The following is a 17,846-nucleotide window of genomic DNA, read 5'->3' as shown; positions in this document are numbered from 1 at the left end:
AAGCTGGGTATTAAAAACTACACATGCAGGAAGATTCAGCAAAGACTGATAATATAAGGCATATGTCTGATTTTAGGAAGCAGAACAACAGCCTTGCCCAGTATGAGCTGGCACAGCTCACTTGGCATCCAAACTACTCTACATTTCAATTGAAATGCAGTGAAATGCAACAGCCTGATACAAATACAGAAAATAATAGTATTAGCAATGCTCAGATATAGCCAAGGCTTATCCTTCCTACTCTCTTAGATACACATCTCACCTTCTTTAGGCATCCTCTCAAGATAAGCATAAAAATATGTCACCTTCCTCATTCCAACTATGCAGCTTGAAAGAGAAAAAAATGAGGAAGGCATGGAGCACAACTTGCATAAAGTTCTTGCGCTTCACTGCATGATCCAGACTTCTCAGATGTGAAAGACCACTGCCACCATCTGGCGCCTTCCAAGTCTTGGATCTTTCTAATCAAAAAGGAATTCACCCTTTTTCTAATTCAAGACATAAAAGAGAGAAGTGGAGGAGCAGCAGTTCTGAACAATAGATCAGGAGGCTTAAAAAGCCCTTTCAGCACAGTCGTTGCAGAAGGAAGCCAATATTTTGATGGAGCAAATCACAAATATTGCAAGTGGAGAAGGATTAAGAAAATGAAATAAGCAAGGTCTTGTCAAAGAAAAGAACAAAAAACTAAGATTCAGAAAAAACTAAGACCATGATTTAAAATCATATCTGTAAATGCCTCAGGAGTTGTGAACTTTTAAAAATATTTTTCCAAACATTGCTCAAAAGGAGGCTGGGAATCATCCAAACAAAGCATCAGCTACTTTTATGAGCTTCACACATGAGGAGAAAAAACCATCACAGTTCAAAAGTTCTTATTTTCCTTCAGTTATGACTCTCAGAAAACAAAATCAGTTCCTGATACACTACTCAAGTTAAGAATTTTTCTTACGAATCAGATAAGGATCTTGCTTTTTAAACTGTTTTATGTGTCTTTCAACTGATTTTTAGGGATGTTTGGGGAACCCTCTGGAATAATCCCACCTGTACCATTCTTGAGGTCAGGAAACATTCATTCATTAATATTTCCTCCCCCACTTCTTTGGGTGGATCCTTAAAGTGGGGACTACTTCATTTCTGTGCTTTGCTGGGGTCAGATGAGCATTCTCAGTCCCGTGGAGGCAAAAGCAATCCCAGCCCTGCTCGAGGTGCAGAACCACACTGCAGAAATCCTCTCCTGCCCACTTCTGGACATTGACATGCTGAGACAGCCCCTGTGACCTACCTGTGCTCAAGGAGGAGCAGCACTTTGTGACACATGGGAAGCTAACGAGCGAAGACAAGAGCTAAACAAGCAGCACTGACTGCGTGCAGCCAAGGCAGGACATGCAGTGCCTGAAGTGAGGGAAGCACACAGGGGGTCAAGCAGGTCCTGGCCTCAGCTTGATCACGGTCTGACACCGTGCTCCAACACTCATTAGCTCTTATTAAAGTGCTGGCCTGCCTCGTAGCATGTGGGTGTAACAAAACCCCAGCAATAAAAACAGGCACAGGGTGACACTTGGTGACAGAGGCACTCAGGGAGCATCGTGTGTCCAGGAGCAGCTCTGCACAGCCCCACACTCTGTTGAGGCACAGAACACACAGCTTCACCAGCCACCATGCACAGCCACATCAGGGCACTTCAGGCTGCTTTCACCCTGCTCCCAGCCAGGACACACTGCTTGGAAACACACAGAGATGTTCCAGTTCCCTCTTACTCAGATCCTGCATTTCCATCTCCAACATGCCTTTGCCCCTCTTCTACGTTCCGTGGCTCACCTGCCAAACAGCTTTTAATCAAAAATGGCACAGCAAGTACCCAGGGTTTTGCTCAGCTAACAACAGAAATACAGTCTAATTCTTTGCAAGTGGGTAATGGAAGCTGTGAATCTGAATATTTGACATGGATAATGTAAGCAGGCAAGGCAAAACAGAACAGGCATATGCACAGCCAATTATATCCAACTCTGGTTAATCGAACTCCAGGCACCTTAACATTCAGAGCACAGAAACATTCACTTTTCCATCTTCCTGAAAGTGATAACTGCACAAGCTGCAGCTTCAGAGCCCCCAGCAGGACACTGAAGCTGTGCTACAGCAAAAGGCCTGCATCTTCCAGAGATGCACCCACTGCCCAATTAGCCACCAGTTTGTTTGCAAAGCCATCAATCCACAGGACCTCCTTACGGTTGTGGGTTTTGTCATCTTGACTCTACTCTTCAGATTCCCGCCCGGAGGCAGCCTGAAACATTCTGTCACAAAACTGCAAGAACGAACTATTGGGTGGACATTGCCAGTGCAGCTTTGCATTAATTATTCATATTCATAGCAAAATATTTCCCATATTAATAACTTAGTAAATTACTAATTTAGGTGCACTTGAATCAAAAAATGATGATTCACACCACAGCCTGCATGATGTAGCACTTAATCATTCCTTGAAAGTTAAGACACCTGTCCCATGAAGTTTACAAAAGCAATATCTAAACTGCAACAAGTTTATAGCTAAGTAACACAATAAATCTATATTCATATCAGAACAGTTGGATCCATCTTTGTCATCTCTGCCCAGCAGCATCATTTAATCGCTTTCCTCTGCTCACTTCTCATTGGGCCAGCTTTATTTAAAGAGTGGTTTATGCAAGCAGCTTTTTTTAAAACATTAACTTTTATAAAGCCTAAAGTTGGATAATGATAAATGGAGATTCACATATATCATACATGCTGTAATTGCTATATCAGAGTAACAAAGTGGCATTTATTAATATGCAGATTTGAAAGGTAGAAGTAAGCAGTATTTATTTACATCATCTGTTAGTAGGTATAGGTATTCTCAAAAATACCTGGTAAAAATCTAAACTACTGCTCAATCAAATGGAAACCTTCTGGGTCTACCAAAGCAAGATCTGAAGCCCTAAGCAGTAACCTGTGGATACTTTCCCTCCCAATGCCACATAAGGGTTTTGTATGAGGAAATATATAGGAACGTTTGCTCTGTAAGACAGCAGCAAAAGGCACTAATTCCAAGACCTTACTACACAAAATATATTCTATTAAAAATCTCATTTTCTTTTTCCTCAAACTAGAAAATGCTGTCTTCCTTGTACACATGCTGTTCAGGGTTTTGCTGTTTCAGAGGCAGGGTTAGACAAGTCCTAGGTCCATAACGTTACAGATCTACTTCATGATTTTCAAGATAATACAAGAAACAAGTTTTTTTACAGTCTGAACAGTCATTCACCAGAACAATCTCCCCAAGGAGGTAGCAGACTGGCAGTTTTCCAGGCATGGCTGGATGAAGGGCTAGATAATATCACCTAGGTTCCCATTTCCACAAAAATCAGGGCAGATGATCTTCAAGGTTCCTTCAAACTTGGGCTGTTCTATGATGATTCTGTGACTTTTGGCCCAGCATCCCTAGCACAATACAAGAGGCAAAAGCTATTCTTTTTTTTCAAAAAAGCTGATGATTAGCACACTTTCCTTACTGTCTGGCTAAGTCCTTCATGCAGGAACACCAGCACACTGTTCCTTGTCCCTAGACATGAGGAGGGGAGCAGATCGTGACTCAATGCTCCATAGATCTCTCTTGCGTCTGAGAGCTGATGTCTTCAAACCTTCCTGTTTAGTTTTATCTTTGCAAACCTATGCATACATGATTCTTTCAAGCCTTCACATTTCATGTACCTCTCCTGACTTTTCCCTTTCCTCCAGGCTACTTCTGCCTGGCTTACAAACTGCTGTTAGACCAGAGCCTGAAGGAGCTGCAGTGCTCCAGGCTGCACCTGGCAGCATGACAAGCAGAGTGGGCAGATGACTCCCTTTTTCCTGCAGAAATATAGATCTCCCTCATACATCTTAGCAATGGTAGCATTTGCCACAAAAGCTGGACCTTACTGGCACTGGGATTCAGGTGAACAGAGCATAGTTACTCCCAGCATTCCTTTCTGGTGGGGTATTCTGTAACCCATGTTTGTGTGGATGCTGCTCTTACACTTCTCCCTGTCCAACTGCTAAATCTGCTGTACCAGTATAATTGGATCCTTTGGCTGGGGGATGTTCATTTAGAACTCTATTCCTTCCAAGCCTGGTATTGTGCCAATTTATTGAGTCTACTCTCTATTCCTTCCTTCAATTCATTCACAAGTAAAAGCCATACTGAGCAGTACCAGGCCCAGGCCAGCCTGCAGAGGAACTCCAGTCAGTGTGCCTATGCTCTTCCACAGCTGACCACTTACAGCTATCCCCCAATGCAATTTTCCAGCCACTCATGCACACCAGTAGCTGTTCTCACTAACCCAGTCCCCTCACAAACCCCCAGCTACAGCAGGGAGTCTCCTATTTGTCTTTCTGCAGCAGCCAGAGCTGCCTCCATCACTGCTGGCTCCAGGCCGTGCCAGCAGCCCGCAGTGCAGTTTACCTGTGCAAAGTGAAGGGGTGGAGGAAATGCAGCAGCCTGGTAAGAGCACACACTGACTCCACCAGGCAGAACACTTTTACAGCTGCAGTAATTGATTGCCTTCGCAACAATCACACTCCGCCAGCTTCATTTTTCAGGAAAAAAACATCACATTGGAACAGATGGGGGCAGATCAAAACAGATTGCACAGAACAGCCACAGTCTAATGGTGAATTGGGAATACTGAGCAAATATAAAAAGCCCGTGTGCTTTGTGTCTGAATTGGAAGCAGAGCTCTTTCATTGCAGCTTTCAAGTGCTGGTGTAAATGCTCTCCTATCTGTGCTGACAGCTAATGGCAAACTAGCACATTTGCAATAGCTTTACTCAGGGCTCAATGCTGCAGTTATGACCAGGACCACAGATCTGCATAAAGATGGGCACAGACTCCTCTTGCTCACAGAAAACAAGGAGATGCAAACAGAGAATCTCCACAGCCACAGCCCCTCCAGCAGCCCACAGCTCATCCCTCACCTGCTCACCAACACTGCACCTAACAAGGTCAATTGTGCTCAGTAATGCCATTCCATCAATGCCAAAGCCATCAATTTTGATGAATGTAGAATCAACCTTCCACTTGGGAGATGATGATACAGAGAGCAGTACTAGTAAAGAAAAAGTAAACATTTTAAATGAAGCTTTCTACATAGATCAAAATATTTTCTGACACAGTGAGACAAAATAAGAAAACAGATAAAAACTTAAGTAGCTTGGTTATTCAGAATCAGTTCATTTCCATTCTTTTCTCTGCACAATTGTTAGATGCTGGCTCTACCCTCTTTGCCCTGTATCTCTAAGGAGTGATGAAAATTTCCATCTTAAATCATCATTCTTGGTTTAATTATATTGGTGGAGTATTGCAGCAAAAGGAATATCCATCAATTTGTCCTGTATTTTCACTCTGAGTGATCCTACTTAAGGTTGGGGCAGAGAGGTTCACACTTCCCAGAGAAGTGTAACTGCCTTTTTCTTTAGTGATTACATCTAATCAATCAATTCTTTCTTTACATGGCAGGCTAAATGCAGTGTTTTCCTCCCTGACTCAACACAGCTAAAAAAAAATTAATTCTTTGCCAAAAAATTATAGCAGCCATAGCATTTGGACCCATCCTTTTAAAAAAGGAATGCACCAAGGATCTGCGATTTTCTCACCAGAAATACAAAAAGAAATTAAAAGCTTCCAGAAATCCATGTGGGAAAAAAATAAATTACAACAGCCAACTATCACTGAACGCACCAAGCAGAAATAATTAACACTTGTTTCTCTTTCTGAATAATGCATAGGTGTAATAAGAGCTTTGCATTCAAGCAGTCACTATGCCATGTAGCCAGAAGATACAGCCAGAAAGTAAAGCACACTACAGAAGCTGTGTTCTCCTCATGCTCTTCCCAACAGGACTGATTTAGGCACTGAGGAAAATGCAGACCTAGGGGGAAGGACAGCCTCCCCTCAGTTCTTCCCATAGGTTTTTTATACAGTTTTCTTCAAGCTAGTGCACAAAAATCCCATGTGTAACATTTCATCATGAAAAGGAAGCTTCCACTCATTGGAAATTTATTTTTATTGTACTGATTGGGGTTTTTTTTGTGCTTTTCCTTGCATTATGAGTGCCTCTGCCAAGTATGCAATACAGCTTTCTAATGGGAAACGTGAGCCTAAACTAAGCTCTGCTAAACTGGTTTTCCTCACTCTGTTGCTGCTTCTATTCCAGTTTTTGTCAATGTTTCCAGGCACCATAGTCACCTAGTAGGAACCCAGAGGAATATTCAGTGCCATTTGGGAATGGTGACCCTCACAGAAGGCCAGATGGCAATCCTTGGTGTCAATGTTCACGAGGGTTTACTTCTACTTGAACCATTTCTTTGGGCCTACCCCATTTAAACAAGAAGTCTGCCAGGAAATAAAGCTGGGGCACTGCTGGTGCTCTGACACTTTACCTGTGTCCTTACCACGAGCTGTGAAAACAGCCATGGTATGGTGAAAGTAGCAATAACCTACAAACCCACCTACACAAATCCTAGAGATGCTGCCACCTTTCACACACTGCAGGGACAGAGACCTCGCAGGCCCATGACAACACTGCCAGGCAGCTCTAGCACCACCTTCCCTTGCCACCAGAGGGGCAGACAACAGCCTAGGATCCATCTCTGCCACGGGAAAATGTCTTCCGAGGGTTTTGAGCAGCAGGAAACCACTGGGTTTGCTTCCAGGATCACTCATCTCAAGACTGGCCCAGAAGCCCCAGTTCCAGCAGGAACTAGAGAGGCACAGGCAAGGTGTGGATGGAGCCAGAGGCACTGCTGCTCCCTGGGCACAGGAGCCCAGCAGCTCCAGGGCACTGCTGCTGCAACAGCACAGCTGCAGAGAGTGTGCTCACGTAGCACAGCTGCGAGCTCTGCACAAGCACTGACTGCTCCTCAGGTAGCTTTCTCTTTGAAGAGAACCTTCATATAAAAAGGCAAAAGAAAACCCTCAAAATCGGTTTTGCTTCCAGGGAACACTATTTAAAAAATAAAATTGAAAAAAAAAAAAAAAAAGTACAGCAATAACTCAAACCAAACATTTGAAACCAAACATCTTCAAAGAGCAAGGCTAACAACACTTTTTTTATTCTTTTTCATTTAAATTGAACAAAATGGTTTGCTGCATACATGCTGTTCACTTCAAAAGACCATTCTTAATCCATTAATAAATAGCAGCCTAGAAGGAATCATACAAAAGTAAATTTTTAATGCATTAGCCAAAACAGCAGCCAGCAGATGGGCAGGACTGAATTAACTGTGTGAATCATCCTCACTGGTATCTTTGCAAAGTGGGAAAATTAAAGCAGGAAAGTACTATTAGAAGGTAGAAAGTTTCTTAGGGTTTTTCTGGTTTTAATTAATGAAACAGGTTTCATTGCACTCCAGGTTAGGTGTTAACATGTTGTTTTTTTTTTTAACACAATGCAGCAACACAAATCAAACTGTATTCAGAGCTATCAATTCCATCTTAAGAGTAATGATGATATCTAAATGGTAAAGTAAAGAAAGGAAAAAAAGCCCATCTTGTCACATAATTGCTCCCTGGTTTCAGTGACTACTTCTGGCAGATTTGAACTAGACTACTTGGAGTATCACACCTTACAATAACCTGAAGAAAAATATCTGTATGAAGACTGGCTTAGGAGGTTCATAACCTGATAATTAAATAGAAAAAGCAGTTTCCACTTTTGGTAAAACTCTTCCTGACTCATCCTTGGCTCTGAGAGCCTTTTGCATTGCCTTGTCTCCAATCACCCGTGCGATAGATAGCTGAAATCTGAGTTGAAAGGAAGGTTCCCTCCAATTAAAAGAATGAAAGACTTCCCTGTCTGCAAGAAAACTTTATCCTTCTCCACACCTTATCATGTTCATTTACAAGCAACTCATTAACTTTCCAGCACAGACGAGCTTCTACCCTAATCATCTATTTCCACACAGCCTTGGCAACCAACAAATATCAAACAGCTATCAGACCCCAGCCACACTCTGGAGAGTAATTCAGAGCTGTCCTGGAAGGACTCTTTCAACCCTCTCTGGAGGTACCAGCTTACCAAGAGATCACCACTGAATCCTTATCCTGAAGGAAAGATGTTCAAGCTGAGACCCCTCATCCTCCAAAATTTAAGAGCTATGGTAACCTTCAGTGATTTTGGTGTTTTTCTGTTTTGGTGATTTTCTGTTACAGAAGTAGGACATGTTTGCAATACCTTATCCCACATGTCACACTCCAGTTTAAGGCTAAAGAAAAGTCACCCTAGCTGGGTACATAATCCACTGAGCACTACTGTGCATACTCAAAAGGCTGCATACATCAGTTCAACTCTCACTTTTGGTCAGAACAATAAAAAGAAAGCTTGTGAATTCAAAGAGAAAACCAAACAAATGAGCATGTCAGCACTCAGCTCAGCCTCCTCCTGAGTACTGTGTACAGATTCAGCCTCTCTTTCTGAGAATAAGCACACTGTGGATTTAGGAAAGCAGAAAGGTAGAGCAGATGATCAGAGCTCCTTCTGTGCAAGGAACAATTAGGCAGGTTAAGGGTCTCCCTTGCAGGACTTATGACTAAGCAGCACCACAACCAGGTTCTGCTACCTCAGCAGTGAGATAGCAAGATAAAAGCAATGACCATTAACCATTTCATATTACCCATAAGAAACAGGGGACATCAAATTAATTTATCTCATGTAGAGTCCAACAGAGGAAACACAAAGATTTCACAAAAGTGACTGGACTGGGGAACTCATTGCCCTGGAGGCTGCAAGGAGAACATTTAAATGGAGTCAGAAAGCAACCAGTTACATGAATAGACTTTTCTAAAATCCATTTGGCCCTAAATGTAAAGGTGCCATCGCCTCTCCCTGAAAGCACCTCTGCTCCATTTCAGGAGACGAAGAGTTTTCTGAAGCATCATTCCTACTCTTTCTCTGCTTCCTCAAGCACCTGTTACCAGCCACTGCCAGACAAAGCCACTCCTCAGTCTTGGGACAGGTGTTATAATAGTCTATACCTTAAAATAGAATGTAATCAAAGCTGAAGTGAGTGCTGATGCAACAGCACTGATGCCCAAGAGCCTTGTGATTCACACACAAGAAAGACTCCTCCTTTGTGTCAGGGTGTTCCCTTGTCATGCCAAAATTAGGAATTTTTCTTTCCTTTCCACAGTACCAAGACCCCCCCTTACCCTTAAATCCTTGAGATATAAAAATGTTTTTAAATTTGCAGCAGAGCAGTTTAGTTTGTGTCACACCCCAGGGTGTGAGGGTCTGGGTATGAATTGCCTAGGAAAGGGTCACAAGGTGGGATTCTGCAGTGCCAGCTGCCCCACAACACCCTGGGCTCACAACCACCCTGTATGCAACTTGAGCCAGCTCAGCCAATTCCACAGCAGAAATGCCAGCAAAGTCCAGCTGCCAGGCTTGGCACAGAGGCAGGACAGAGAGCACTCCTACCCTGCACAAGGGACAACACTCTTTGAGTGCTGCAGACACTGCTAACTAAAATGCATCTTGACACCAAAAATCCATCCTTTGCACCCCTGGGAAAAGGCTGCACCGAAGTTATGTCCTGTTTCATTAGAAAAAAAGCAGCAACTTGCCCTTTAATCTTTAAGGACCTTCAGTCCAGAAGAGAAATGGGAACCTTTCCCTTCTAACTTAATCTATTAATTGATTTGATTAACCAAGTAGGATTTTTCTTTTTCCTTCAAGCAGATGTGCAATGCCTGTCACATAACTACAGTGAGCACCCCTCTGCCCTCAGGCAAAGCCTTCACAGGGCTCTTGCTTCACTCCTGCTTGGTCTCAGGACCTTGCTGGTGCCAAACTGTCACCTCTGTGATGTTGCCATGCTCAGTCACTCCCAGGCCAGGCCTGACAGAGCCACCTGCAGCTCTTCCTACACCGAGGCTGGCGCTGCCCATGGCAGCAAGAGGCTGTGAGAACTCCCTCCTGCCACTCTGCACATCAACACTCAGGCTGCTTCAGGCAGGTGACTCCATCTGAGAGACTGCCTTCTCCACAAAGTAATTAAAACATTAATCTAGCCAAAATCTTACAACACATACAAAAGCTGTTTGACTGCCACTGCTTGTATTTATTTCTCCTCCAACCCAATAAGCAAAGGACTTGCCCTCTTTGCAATCATTATTTGAACAATACTGAGTTTCAATATAGATTGAATATAATTTAAATTTTGCTTAGCTGATTTTTATTCTATTATCTTTTGTTCTCTGGGCAACTATATATTTGATCTTGAGAGTAAAATTGTTATAATTAAATCTGTGTTTTTAAGGGTAATATAAATTAGAGGGTAGAGCTGAAGTAATACGTAACAGCTTGCAAGGCACTATATGGATGGAATAATAACTCACTTGTCTGAGCAGCACACCATGACAGAGATTAGTTGTTACCCAAGAAAGTTCTGTTATTCAGGTTTTAGAACCCATTGAAATACTACACGATGCTTAAATACATTCCAAAAGCCTCTACAGAAATACAAGTCTATTATAAAGGCGCAATTGGAAATGTCAGCCTTTCAATGCAAACTGCAGTTTTGAGCTCTCACCTCCCAGCCTAAATCCCCAAGACAATGGCCAAGGTGCTGCCTAAAGCAGAGACAAGCCTTTAGCTTCTTTTTAGTTTATTGAGACACGTAAATATAATAAACAAAAAAGATGGGTTCCAGAATGAAATCTCAATAAAATTACTATAACCAAACATTTCCTGTGCCTTGTGTTTGGGACATTAGGTCTTAATGGCTTAAAAGTTTGGCCTGAAACCCAAAAGGCCATTTTTACATCAAAATCTGCACCTATTTATCTCCAAAGTACAATTATGTGAACATCCTTGCAGCATAAAATTAACAAATGCACAGTAGATTCACTTGCTCCTTTTAATATAAATAATGCTTACTTTTTAAATTCCTTTCCATATTCTTGACAAGCCAATGAAAATGAGAAGGGCATGGTGGCCCTGGACTACCATGTCAGGCAATGTAGCTTCTGAACTTGCATATATCTGGTACTTGCACATTTTTCTTTATACAGCACATGTGAATTCCATGTGATTTGTATATTTCACAAGTTAAATTATGCCCCTAATTGGTACTTCATAATAAAATGCCTGAAGGAGACCAGTCTGTTCTGATATGTGAGCAATTTTAGATTTAAATTAAGTTAGGGATTGATTTCCATTTCAAAAGTAATTTTGAAATTAAGCAAGTGAAATATAGATGCTGTTTTCAAACAGGGACACAAAAGACAGGAATGCAAAACGTTTGGTCAGGCAGTTGATATTTAGACAGCAGAAGTGTCACACATATGAAAATGTTTTTCATTGTGTTATGATCCACTTGACTTATGAGAACAGTAGGGTGAACATTTTAACACCTCTGCTATATGAGCACATGCTGATGGATGGAGTTGGATTTTCTGCTACCTTATCTAGTTCTGATACTTATTTTATAACCTAGAGCTGTATTCTTTCTAAACATACAGGAAAAAGTTCTAAGTTGTGAAATAAAGATCATAAAGTAGTTTTGTAACTGCTTAGTAGGATGTGCTGCAATGACCAGGAGACCAAGAAATAACTGTTACTCTGAAATTAGGTGGAAGACACTTGTTGGCTTTGAAAGCCATTGTCATTACAATAGGCAGTCTTCCCTTTTAAACAGTTTATACTTGGATAAATTATATTTACTCTTCCACAGCACAACTGCTCTGTTTCCACACTCAGCACAAGCATCAAGCTGGGTTTCTTTCAAGTTCAAATAGCTCCTAAAAATACTCAAGAAATTTTAATCCAACGCTGCTGAAAATGAAAAGGCTTAAAAACGGTAAAGTGAAGGAAGATTTGGCCTATTTTGTTCTGTTCTGCCAGAAAAATAAGAAAAAAAGGCAAGGTTATCTTTTTGAAGAAAATGCTTTAGTGGTAAATAAACCAGCTGCCTTGTGATTCTGTCTGCCAAAGGAAGGCTGCCATGGGCTTACAATTGCTGATCTTTTCTGGCCCCTCCATTCTTCCCAGCAATATCTCATTTCTTCTCACCTACACAATGCTGCTCTGAGCTGCTGCTGCCTCCACCACTATCTGTAAGCTAAGCTCAAGAATTTCCCACTTGATAGAAGCTACAAAAGAGCACAAGTGCATTCACTGGGGAAATACCACAAAGCCATGGATGTCTGATCACCACTCACAAGAGCTGGGCAAGAGCAAAGCCTCTCAGCAGAAACATCTGGATTAAAAGATAAGGGAGGGGGGGATGGGAAGGAGGGACAGACCTGCCTAGGATAGGATTTACAGAGACCAAAGGATACGTGGTGTAACACAAAGCAAACAAATTCAATTTAATAAAACATCCTGCATACAAGGTATCACCTAGCAGTTTACAGAGAGATAAGAGACCAAGATAATGCTTCAGAAAATTGGATACTGTGACTCATAAAAGGAAAACAGGAAAATACACAAATAAAGTTGAAGCCATTCAGATAAAGGGAAACTGCTGAACTTAAAAGCATTCACAATACAAGCATACGTTCCTGTAGAAGAGCCACAACTAAAGGAAAAATGAACCTCAAACAACTAAAGGCTCCTTTAAGCATCTAAAGCCCTAGTATTTATCAAACAATTTTAACCTGCTGGAACCACACAAAAATCTCAACTTTTCAAGGTTTCCAACACCCCCAACACCTCTCTCTGCCTTAGGCAAAACTTTAAACAGAGATATAAAAAATAAAGATGGAGAAGCTTTTCTGAAACATAAAACCCCCTGACTCAGAATCAAATCAATTTAGATTAAACCTCTTTTTATTTAGAAACAATGTCATAAATTCTATGTTAAAGTAAGAAGGAGGGGAATAAAAAAGACACAATAAAAGCAGGTATCAATCAAGAGCAATAAATATAATGAGCGAGTCAAAAGCACAAGAGACTCACAATTTTGGGATGCACAGAAGTAATAAAAAAACCCCACTGACCTGCAAAATTTAAGTTGAAAATTGTGACCACATCACATTTTTAATAATAACTTCAGAGTAAAGGACCAGACAGCTCACAAGGTCAAGCACCAGGGGCAGAGCTTGAGAGGACTCCACACAGAATCTGTCTGGGCAGCTCAAAAGCTTGGGAAGCAGCAGAGCCGCCAGAGCTGGGAAGCTGCTCCACCAAGTACCAGTACAGAGTTAAAACACACCAGTACTGGGGGAAACTGTTCAAGAGGAAACCAGATGCCCTGAACACTGTGAATCACAAAAGTACCAGCAGAAAGAGGATGAAGGATGCTCTCACACACCACTCAGAAGGGCAGATGGGCAACACTTCAGGGCAGGGAAGGGCAGGAGAAACAACCAACACAGCCTTGACCACTTGCACTTTCTGCTGCTGGCAGTGAAGAGCTGCAAAGAGGCAGCTGAGGGGAAACAGTGGCAGCATCATTAATAAAGGAGGAATTATTGATTCTTTCTTCCAGGTGGGAGATTTTATCCTAGAAACACAAAGTACAGTGGAATCACAGAGGCAACAGTGTCTAGATGGACAGATCAGTGACTCCAAGGCACGAGGAGAGTGACTGACAGCAGTGCAGCAGGGTATCACCTGAACAAGCCCCATTATCCCTTTCAAAATAAAACCTGAGAGAAGTGCCAAGTGTGCCACAAACCACTGCACTTCTGGAAACCAAATTACAAACCAAGGCTCCCAACAACTGGTGACAGGGCTGTTCCCATGCCCAAGTGACAATGGTGACTAGCCTGCCCATACCCACATCCCTCCCGGGCACAGACAGCCGAGCCCTGCCGTGCCTTGCAAAGTGCCTCACTCCTGACCCACATCAGGCATTATGGCAGCCACTGCCCAGATCTACACCTCTGCCTTGCATGAGGCTTCTCACTCATCCCTGCTCTCTCCTGGTGCACATCTATGTCAAAAACCTCCGAACTTCCTTCCAAGACTGGAGTGCCCATGCATTAATTTTCCTGCCACATTTACCTCACCCTAACTCACAGTAACACAGCACAGTAATTAGTCTACGATTTCCTCAGAATACAAGCTCTAGTCAACACAAACTACACTGGAGCAGACCTTCTCCTCTCACTGGAGCCACTGCCAGCAGCTATTCCCAGGGCCTCTCTCCTTCTCACCAAAGTCCCTCAGCCTGACTGCTTTGGAACAACATCAGGTGCAGCTGCATGAACTATGACTCCCAAGCAATCATGGCCATTTGGTTTTAATCTAGTTCAATCAAAGAATGAATCTGAGAGCTAGGAATACCTTAAGGGATATTTACAGGATGTTTTTCCCCTGTGAGCACTGCATTCCAACATCCACCTCGTGAAGCAAAGGTCAGAATACATGAGATGCCCAATGGAGTAACACTGCAGATAGTCCCTTCAGAGGCACAATATACAGCCACCTTTTCCATCAAAAAGGAAATGACATGAAAATTAAGGTGTTTCAGTTCTCACAGAATCACTACAGTACAGATTATTATCTCACCTATTCTTCTGTGAGCACTTGCAGGAATATTTTTTGCCATTGAATCATGTAAAAATCCCACAGCTTAGGAGAAAATATATACATTGGATCTATTTTTCTTCCAAGAAGGACAAAAGATTTCTCAATTTTGCAAGCACAATAGTCTCATGACACTAAACATACTTTGCATCAGCTCAAGCTGTTGTGTATACTAAAATGATCAATGTTGAAAGCTTCGGAAATTATTTCCACAGCTAGATATCGCATGGCTTTCTCAAGGCTTAAAACAATTTTCTTTTACATTTTCATAGATTGGGAATCAGCCATTAAGATGAATATGTTCAAAATACTAAGTACTTTTCTGGCATTCTCATTTCTGGAGTATACAAAAATATTCTGAACATGCCAAAAGTCACATTTGCAATTAAATTCAAGTACCTAATTAGCTCCAAATAAACAGGAAATTTCTTACGATGTAGCACAATAATAATTTAAGATACATGAGAGGTTAGATTGTAGATTGAATTAATCTGGCATTTTTTGAAAAAAAAAAAACCCACAAGTTGAGTATATTTATTGAGCAACAGCTCCAGCTGTAAAACAATTTTATTTAAGATATGATGATTAACTTTGAAACCCCAGGTGAGTCCAACTGAGACCAAAAACCCACACAGCTGATCAACACATAAATGAGAACAGGTAACTGTTACAATGCTTCCACACCTGATCCCCATGATGAGCAGCCTGAAAACCAGCTTGCCTTTACAACCTTTTTCTACTCCAGAAACACAGAACTTCCCAGGACACTTATTAATTCTGACAAATAAGTCTTGGAACTGAAAGAACTGCTATTACTTTCTACATAAAGATATGTACTTCAGAGCTCCAAATTTCAGTTGTAAAGATGACAAATTAGCTATGCTGAAATCACGCATTTCCTCAAAAGCTCCTGCTCTACTCCTGTGTTTGTACTGAGCTGGTTTGCTCCCTTATGGATGTGTGTGTACATAAAACTGCACAATTGCGAGTTAAATTGGGACTCTTGAACATCTTCCTGACATGCTCTAAGAGCTCACACAAGACTGCTGCGTTTGGTGCAAGGTTTAGCTATATTTCTATTAACCTACTGCAGCCATTAGAGTTTTATTCCATTAATTTACAGTAACCAATGTTGGCTTGATCCCTGATTGAAAACATTTTTGAAAAGCAGAAGCTACACTGCAGTACTCACTTTTCCAGCAATAAGGTAAATAGTTATTCCAATTCTGTATATGGGGCAAAAGATAATCAGTCAATACTCAAGAATGGACTACTTAAGTGCCTTGAAAATTAAATTACATTGCAGCTCAATGTAATTTAAAATGTCAGAGAAATCAGATGCTCTCACAGATCTTAATTAAAGTAATCTTTATATTCAAACCTTGCCTTTTCCCCATCCTGCTACTATTCCTTTAAAATATTTATTCACTGCACAAAACAATAAAACCAACCAAATTTACTTCTTATTATTTACAGTAGAATAGTTTTTAAATAAACAAGGACAACATTCCCCATCCTAAAAAAAAATATTATTTTGGACAATAGCATTTCAGAAACCCAAACGTGCTGCTCATGGCATAATTTCATTGACAAGTTGCCATAGAAATAGCCAGCTCAAATACATGCAGATAAAAGTCACAGAGAAGAGGCTTTGCACAGAAGCCATTGGGGTCAGGAGACAGTGGCACGGAAGGAATGGGAGCTCTGGGGTCTCCCAGGACAGCGCCAACCTTCCCTCCCCGGAACAGCCTCTAGGCAGCTCCCAGTGATCCCTGGGGACAGCCCGAGGTGTCCCGGCCCTGGGGACACAGGCACCCCACGGCACCTCTAGGAGGGCAGCTCTGCTTCCACACCTGCCAGGGACTATGAGGGAGCTCAGCAGACAACAACAAGGCTATTAAGGCACAAGAGGAACGGTGCATGTGGCCAGGAGAAGTGAAAAACCCCAAACAAACAGCCCCACCCCGTGTGTTCAAAGCACCCGCAGGGCCCTACAGAGGTGGGCTGGGCCGCGGAGCGGAGCGACCGAACCCTGCCATCCTCACAACGCCCAGCGACATTCGGGTTTGTACAGCTCGCTTAAACAGAAACAAGATATTTCCTGATGAAAAGGCAAACTCTCCTTACCTTCCATCCCGGGAAGCACACGAAGCTCACCCCGCTGCCGGGCCACGCTGCGGGCAAACCACAGAGAGCAGCCCCTTGCCCACACTGAAATGGGGCAGGCGGGCAGGGTGACTGCCCAGGGCCTCCTCCTCAGGGCAATTACCCTCCATCAGGGAACCAGGGGCACCTGTGGGCCCAGGGAATGCTGCTTAGGGCAATTAACTATCCTCAATCAGGGAACCAGGGGCAGCTGTGGGCCCAGGGAATGCTGCTTAGGGCAATGAATTACCCTCAATCAGGGAAGCAGGGGCAGCTGTGGGCTCAGGGGATGCTGCTTAGGGCAATTAACCTCAGGCAGGGCCCTGCAGGAGCTTCCAGTGTATTCCTTCCAGCCAACATCAGTTCCCCCCTCTGGAAGTGTGGCAGCAGAATACTGTGATTGATAGTACCAAAGGCAACTCCCAAAGGCTGAAGTAGCCAGTGGTAATGCATTTTCTATGACAAATTCCACATCTTGCTCTATTTCTTAATATATTCAAAAATAATTCATTATTCAGAACTATTCTCCTGCCTGTTTCTATGGGTTGTTTTTCTAACTTGTTCCAATTCCCCAGGTGCAACCATCGTGATTGCAAACTTTGTATCTGCACTCTGAGAATATATTGAAATATGTATTTTAACAGCTGTTCAAGAGACATTGGATAGCAAGGAGGTCTATCACCAGGAACCTTATGGAGATAAAATTTAGCTCACAGTCAACAAAATTATAATAAATTGAATTAGGAATTCAATATTTTTCATCATCTGCAGGCCACTTAACGGTACATATAGCCAGCACCATTAACATTAATTTGCAGCAAGTGCCCAATTGCATTGCTTCCTTAGGAAGTAACTGGATTTCTGCTACAGTGTATTTATCTTTCTACCCTGCTTGACACATCTTGAATCCTATAAAGTGAGAAGTTATCTATTTTCCTTCAGTTCGGGAGGTTTTGCTTGTTACAGTTGGTTGAATGATAATAACTTTTGCTGAGTAAAAGTTGTTAGGTTTTCCGTTTCTGACTGAGGCAACGTATGTAATCAGGAGATATCGTGTGCCATAGATTAATCAACTTCTCATTAATGTTATCATCATAATTTTACAAAAAAGAATTCTTTTCACGTGGAATAATCCCAGGGGAAAAAAACATCAGATTCAAGACTGCATTGCAA

The 17,846-nt window shown here is 42.2% G+C and overlaps 1 long non-coding RNA gene across 3 annotated transcripts in view; it reads right to left on the bottom strand.

The window, feature by feature from the left end:
* The window catches only part of LOC146435577 (uncharacterized), a 358,567-nt gene extending 341,771 nt beyond the window's left edge, over nt 1–16,796 (bottom strand). For all 3 annotated transcript variants that reach the window (XR_014853012.1, XR_014853020.1, XR_014853013.1), the window contains exon 1: nt 16,656–16,796. This is a non-coding gene — a long non-coding RNA (uncharacterized LOC146435577). The remainder of the gene's footprint in view (nt 1–16,655) is intronic.
* Between the last annotated feature and the right edge of the window lie 1,050 nt (nt 16,797–17,846).

This window comes from Lichenostomus cassidix, chromosome 6, assembly GCF_008360975.1.
Source record: "Lichenostomus cassidix isolate B80296 chromosome 6, HeHo_3.0, whole genome shotgun sequence".
In the NCBI taxonomy this organism is placed as follows: domain Eukaryota; kingdom Metazoa; phylum Chordata; class Aves; order Passeriformes; family Meliphagidae; genus Lichenostomus; species Lichenostomus cassidix.
Note: the sequence above shows the minus strand (reverse complement) of the source record. Positions and strands in the feature narration are given on the sequence as shown.